Source organism: Dasypus novemcinctus, chromosome 27 (assembly GCF_030445035.2).
Source record: "Dasypus novemcinctus isolate mDasNov1 chromosome 27, mDasNov1.1.hap2, whole genome shotgun sequence".
Taxonomy (NCBI): Eukaryota; Metazoa; Chordata; class Mammalia; order Cingulata; family Dasypodidae; genus Dasypus; species Dasypus novemcinctus.
The window spans coordinates 37,989,268-37,997,187 of NC_080699.1; positions in this window are offsets into that span (position 1 = coordinate 37,989,268).

Sequence of the window (7,920 nt, forward strand, 5' to 3'; positions counted from 1 at the left end):
ATTTATTTAAGGTATGCAGTGATAAAGTTAGGAAAGCTGGCCATTTCACAAAAGAGAGTTCATTAAGAATAGGGAAATACAGTCCTTACCATTAATACGCACAGATTAGCAACTCTGAAGTGTCTTCCTATAACAACTAATCTTAGATATATTTTCACAACCAAACATTTTAACCATATTTATGGGATCTCAAACAAGTAAGGAAAATGTCCAGGGGTAAACAAAACAAAATAGATCCGAAAAGTAACATACATGCAACAAAACTGAATATAAATGTTAATGAGCAACATACCTAGGGGCAAATATGTCAATGTGGAATAAATAGGCCTTGATCACTCCTCGATGGTGAAGAATAGAAGAGACATGAGATCCCGACCATGATCCTGGATCCAAGATGTGAGTTCACATACTCCTGGATAAATAGTATCCCCCAGTTCCTGGGTAAAGTACATGCATCCTGTCTGGAATAAATTATCCAAGATTTGATCTTCCAGAATTCCAAATTGTGGAAGACAGTGGTCATCAAAAATTAAATGACAGATAGTAGACTTTTGAAGACCTAATATCAAGCATCTTAATGAAAATTGAGAAAAAATAATTTTCAAAATAATTCCACCCACAGAGAAACTATGTTTCAAGAATGAGATTGTTTAAATATATTTCATGTAAGTAAAAATTGAGATGGTATAAAACACACAGGTCCTCAATAAAGGAATTTCTAAAGGATTTATTAGGAAAGAGAAAAATGACCTCAAAGAGATGCTCTGAGGAAAAAGAAATAATGAGAAGTGAAAGTGTTACATGTGAAGGTAAAACTAAAAACAGGTAAAATAAAAAATAATTACTATTAATGTAACCTGACAATATATTAGGCTTCATTTTCAGAGAAGTTTTGGATCACAGAGAGGTTCAACAATGGCAGGGGAGGAATACTGGTGTGGGATGATATTAACAGGGGACACACAGTTGTCAGGGAGCTCTCCAGGGCATACATCCAGGGTACATAAAAATGTTTGGATATTTTCATAGGGGTTACAGTTAAAAATGACAACTGAGGGAGTGCTGAGTTCCCTGAGCTGAGCCAGGGGAGCTCTATCACATTCCCTAATGGAACAACCACAATTCCCTAATGGAACAACCACAATGGAACAATGGCAAAGACCAAAAAAGAAGGATGGTCCAACAATGAGCCCTTGATACTAATGACTATGCTTGTGAGCCTGTACACCTGAAATAAGAACTAGTCCTAGAGCTGCAGGGTGCCTAAGAGTTACCTCCTGAGAGCCTCTGTGTTGCTCAAATGTGGCCAGTCTCGAAATCAAACTCAGCATGTAAATGCATTGCCTTCCCCCAGAATGGGACATGACTCCCAGGAATGAGCCTCCCTGGTGCTGAGGGATTACTACCAAGTAACAGCTGATGATGTAACTAGAAAATGACCTTGAATAAAAGGGTCAACTCAGACCAGCAGAATATCTCAGCCTACATGTTACATCAGGAGTTAAAAATGCTTTTGACCTTGAATAAAAGGGGGAAATGGAAAGGACTAATGAGTTTATATGGCTATGAGTCTCCAAAAAAGAGCCAGGAGGTCATCAGAGGGGTTGCCCTTACACACACCTCAGCAGAGTCCCAGAGACAGCTAAAGTAGATACAACCCCAGGTATTGGTTCTTCTGAGGGCTACAGAGACCCACACGTTCTATGGTCATGGCAGATGGACTTCAGTGCCATGGCATTTGGCCCTACTTTGGAGTTTGTGCTCCTGAGTGTGATGGAATTGGACGCAGATGTCATCTTTATTCACAAGCCTCTCCTGTTACTTTTACCAGACCTGTGGTTGGCACTGGGGTTTGGTGTATACTCAGGGGACCTGAATCTCTGGACTGTCCATTTGATAGCCAGGCCCTGAGCCTCAACAGACTTGCAACTCCTATGCTCTGAACTTACCCCAGCCAGCTAACAGAGAGGTGAAGAAGGTCAACCACCACACCGGGGAGCCAAGAGTGCCTACAACTGAAAGCAGGAGAATTACATCCATCATCCATGTGGAATCTAAGTCCCCTCTTGACATGGATGTGGAGTGGACACAACCATTCCAGGGTCCACAGGATGGAGGAATGGAATATGGATTAGAGTGGACTTACTGATATTCCATTCATGAACTATTGTGATTAGTAGTCAAAGAAAGTGTAGCATTGATGTCGAGAAATTGGACATGGTAGCTGCTGAAGGTAGGAAGTGGGAGGAAGAGATGTGATGTGGGGGCATTTTCAGGACTTGGAGTTGTCCTGGGTAGTACTGCAGGGACAGTTACTGGACATTGCATGTCCTCCCATGACCTGCTGGGTAGACTGGGGGAGAGTGTAAACTATAGTGTGGACCATTGACCATGTGGTGCAGCAGTACTTGGAGATGTATTCACCAAGTGCAATGAATGTCCCATAATGATGGAGGAGGTTGTTGTTATGGGTGGAGTGGGGAAACGGGGGTGGGAGATATATGGGGACCTCATATTTTTTTAATGTAATGTTCAAAATAAATAAATAAAGACAAAAAATAATTATTGGGGAAAAAGACAGAAAAATAGTACTGCCCATGTGTAGTATGTAAGACTTCATTTTGTAGTAATACGGTGGACTATGTTTCTATACCGATCCCCTCATTGATATTAATTAAAATTCTTAGATAAAATAAATAACAGCAACAACAAGAAAACTCCTTAAAATATTAACTTGTTGGTGATAAATTCAGGAATTCTCTGGAAACAGAAAAAGGGAGCAAAGCATTGTAGCTAGTTCTCACTCCAAGAGGACATTGGCTGAACAGGTAGAATTGAGTTCAGTTTCCTCAAACTCAAGTGACATAAGAAGAGATCAAATATCAGGGCCCAGTCAAAGGTAGGAGTGAGATAGGAGACCAGTCATCTTAAAGATGCTACAGTCTCAATATATAGTAGAGCTAAAAATATTCTTCCTATACCCACCCCTTCCCCCAAACTAAGAAGAAAAGTGACAATTTCAAATATTGGCAATGAGGGGAGAGGGGAAAAATATACCCTCAGAAAGTTTAGAAAACCTAAATAGCTTATGCTGACCTCTAATCCATTTGCACATATCCGGATAATATAGAGAACTTGAGGCCAAGAATTTAGTGATCTCAGGAATTGCAGTGTCAACAGGAGCCCAACAAAAATGAGTCCAATTCTGTCTAAAAGAACAGACAAAAATATGTTAAAGAAATTTTACAAAAAATTTATTTTAAGAAACGTCAGGAATGTGTGGTAAAATATAATTAAACCCAGAAATAAATGAGGTGTCCTTCAATGATACTATCAAAACCAAAAAATAGCAGAGGTAGGTCAGCAAGAATTCAGGAAATGGAACTGTCAGATTCATTCTAAGAAAGTGAGAAACAGGGAGAGACAGAAAGAGAGGCTTATGCTTAATAATATGATCAAAGAAATAGAAATACAAGCTTGCAAATATATGCAGGGTAGAAGAAATAGAAAAACTGACATAGACTATTTGAAATAAATCAACTACAACCTTTAGAAATAAATATATCATTATTAAAATTAAAAAAAAACAATGGATGAGTCAAAGATTAAACATACATGAAGATTAAACTGAAAGAGAGAGATGAAGAAATTTTTTTCAAACTCTTATAAAGGTAAACAGAGAGATGGGTAAAAAAAGAGAGGTTAAGAGACCGGGACATTGGAGTGAGGAAGTCTAATTCATGACCATGAAAAGAAGAAATGAGTTGGAGGCAATATTTGAAGAGCTAGTAGCTGATAAATTTCCCCAAACCAATGAGAGTTTCCAACCAATGGAATCAAGATGTCCAATCAATTCAAATCAGTATAAATAAAAAGAAATGAAAAGATGGGCACTTTATAATAAAACTGCAGAACACCAAAAATAAAGAGAGAAAGTATAGTAAATACAAAAGCAGAGTAAGGAAATATAGTAAATATAAAAGCAGAAAGAGAGAAAAGACCATTAGTTTCAAGGTGACTCCTCTTTAACAACAATGAAAGCCAGAAAAAGGAAGGATTAAGGTTTTTGATGTGAAAAGAGAAAATAACTACCATGCGCTGTATTTGCCCTTGGAAGTATCTTTCAAGGAATCAAAATAGTGCATAAAATCAGATTCTACTAAGCAGACACTTTCCCCAACAAAATAAAAACTTGATTGATGAAAATTATAACAATATAATAATCTCCAGAAGTGTCCTAAGCATATGGAGCAGATGGAGAATCAGTCATTAAAAAATCTTACCAATTCTCAGTAAGAACAATGAGAATCTTTGATAAGTGAGCCATGAGCTACTCTTCCACTTTTCCCCAACCACACATATGTCCATTTCCATGGCATGGAAGCTTTACCTTGGGCACTCTACTCTGCAGTAAAAAAAAAAAAAAAAAAAATGACAAAAAAGTAGGTCCCTTTCTTTATAGTTTATAGTCTGGGGCTATAGTTTCACTCCAGGAAGGGCAGGAGGCCAATGATTCTTACCCTCCTCCCAGCCTCACATTATAAAATCTCTATTTCAGGCAGATATGGCCAACAAGACTGGTTTTCAATTCCCGCCATCCAGCTCCCATTTGTAGGATGGAAGCTCTACTGCAGTCATTGCAGGTTGAGAATATTGAGGCCCCAATCACTCGTACGCTAACCACATGATAGGGTAGAAATCTCATGTCTGGAGTTACAAGACATAAGACTAAGGCTTTCCAAATCTACCCACCTCCCTGTAGTATCTTCTTAGAAAGGGCATGCCGCTCCAGAAAAAGCAGTCCTCTCCCTCAGCTCCAGTGCAGTTGTAGGCCAGTTCTGCCCAGGGGGAAATGCAGACAATAAGAACAAAGTGCTCTGCAAGTAGTTCTGATGGGACTGATTTTATTAGAAGTGGAGAGTGGAGAAAGTACTACAGAAGAGCAATATTGAAAACAATGAAGATCTTGGTAGAGAGCAAGTAAGAGGAGGCAGGTAGCTCTGTAATACAACCAAAACAAGAGAATGGCGATAAGCATAATATAGACTCAGCAACCAGGGCGGGCCCTCCTGGAATCACAGTCAACTCTAGGGTCAGGAAAGTTATGTGTGTGCTCTAGGCTGCACCCACAGGGGAGTAATCAGGGCATAAGTTTAGGCATGCTTTAAAGCATTTCCAGAGCTGCACACAGGCCCATCAACACTGGACAGAAGTTTCACTAACACATGGGGCTTAAACACAATCTCTGAACAAACACTGACAGGAAGCCAGACTTAAAAATAAAATCACACTCATCCCTGGAATTTTGGAAGGATGAATGCATGCATGATGCCGTATCCCTCAGGAGCAATCAGAGAGGAAACAGCCACTATTCTCTGGATAAATATAGGGCAAAGAAAGTAAACTCCCTGAACTGGGATAGCATATTTTAAGCCACACACATATTCAACTGTAAAGGGATACAACTGCAAAAGATATAACAGACTAAGGGATGTTAAGCATAACCTTTGACCATTACATGGCTTATGCCATCCTAGGGCTGACTTCTAGGTAGCCTGACTAAAAGATAAAAAGGGAGGATGGAGGAAATTCAAGCAGAGACATCAGAGGCTGCACATACTACCAGGCAAATAAACAACAGAATTTCTTTCAGCCAAGTCACTAAACAAATAAATGACCAGACAAATGACAACAAAAACAGCACATCTAGGAGTATGGTAATCAGTATTAGGTTGCTAAAATATCTTATATAAAATACCCAGTTAAAAAAAAATTGGAGACATACAAAGATAAAGCGTGATAAATACATGGTACAAAAGCAGGCAATAGAAACTGACTTTGAAGGGCCAAGATTGTGGATTTGACACACAAAGAATTCAAGCAGTTACTATAAATATGCTCAAAGAACTAAAGAGAACTGTGCTATAAATACCACAATATAGTGTGATAACAAGATCTCATCAAATATAGAGTATTCATTAAAAAAATTATTTTAAATCGGAAATTATGGATTTTAAAACATCAATAACCAAAAAAAAAAATCATTAGAGAGCTCACAGATAGCAGAAAAAAGAACCAGTGAAGCTTAAGATATATCTCTATTGAGAGACTATACAATCTGAAGAAGGGAGAGAATAAAGAATGGTGATAAATGAACAGAGCCTCATAGAAAATATTTGAAGAAATAATGACTGAAACCTTCCTAAATTGGATGAAACACATTAATATACACACCTAAGAACAAATATAAAGAGAAACACACATGCACATATACACATGTCATACTAAAAATGTGGAAAGACAAAGAGAAATCATTAAAGCAGTAAGAAAAAGCAAGTGCATTCTCTATGTGAAAACCCAATAAGATTAATAGCTGCCTTCTCACCAGAAACAATGGAAGTTAGGGACCAGTGGAAAGACATACTCAAAGTATTGTAATTAAGAATTGTCACCCCCAAATCTTATGTAAAGCAAAACTATATTTTGAATATGAAGGTGAAATAAAGAAATTAATAGATAAATAAAACCTGAGAGACTTTGTTTCATGCACCCTTACCTTACAAGAAATAATAAATGAAGTTCTTCAGGCTAAAAGCAAGTAAGGACAGACAATAATTCAGATCCACATTTTAAAAAGAACACTAATAAAGAATATTATGTAGGCAATTACAAAAGACAGTATAACTGAATATTTCCCCCTTTCTTCCCTTAAATGATTTAAAAAGCAATTGCATAAATGAATATGCATATAATTGTATTGCTGAGGCTCTAACATATAAAAATTAATATTTTGACAATAACAGCACAAAGAAGGTGAATGGGAACAAAACTATACTGGAGTATTAGAGTAAGGAAATAATATCAACCAGTACCACAAATCCACAAGAAGAAATGAAGAGAATTAGAGAGGGTAAGTAAGATTAATATAACTATTTCTATAAATGTATACTCCATTCTTCCCTTACTGCTTTAAAAGGTATATGATTATATAAAGTAATAATTGCAACAACAAATTTTGGTTTTGTAATAAATAGACATAGTATCTACAATAGTAATATTTTAGAAAGCGGGGCTGGAGAGATCAGAGATATAAGCATATTTTTCTATATTTCACTGGAGGCAAGTCAGTATAAATGTGAAGGAGATTCTTGTAAGTTAAGATATATATTATACACCCTAGGACTCTTAACAGGAAAATAATTTCAATTTTTTAAATAATTATTAAAATGTTACACTCAAAATTTTATATTTCATGTAGAATAGGTAATAAAGGAGGAATATAAGATCAAATAAGCATGAAGCATATGAAACAAAATGGCAGATATAAATATAAACATTCTAATAATAACTTTAAAATTAAATAGATTAAACATTCAAAACAGAAGGCTGAGATTGTCAATTCAAATAATCATTTTTTAAAAAGATCCAACTATATTCTCTCTACTGCAGAAAGACTTTATATTCAAACTGCAAATTGGCTGAAAATGAAAGGATGTAAAAAATATACCATGCAAACAACAATCATAAAAGATATGGAGTGGCTTTACTAATAATAGACAAAATAGAAAAAATGTTAACAGAGATAAAGAGGGATGTGTCATAATTAAAAAATGGGTCTATTTCTGAGGAAAATTTAAGAATCATAAACTTATCTACACTTAATATAAGGAGTCCATACAAAAGAAGCATTAACTGACAGAATTGGAGGGAAAAATAGTTAATTCAACAATGATAGTTGGAGACATCAACACTCATCTTTTAATAATGTGTGGAACAGCTAGACAGAAGACCAGCAAGGAAAGTGAAGCATTGAACAACACTCTAAATCAGAGACCTAACAACCATTTGTAGACCATTCCATTCAACAACAGCATATAATTTCTTCTCAAGTACGCATGGAACATTATACACGATCAACGA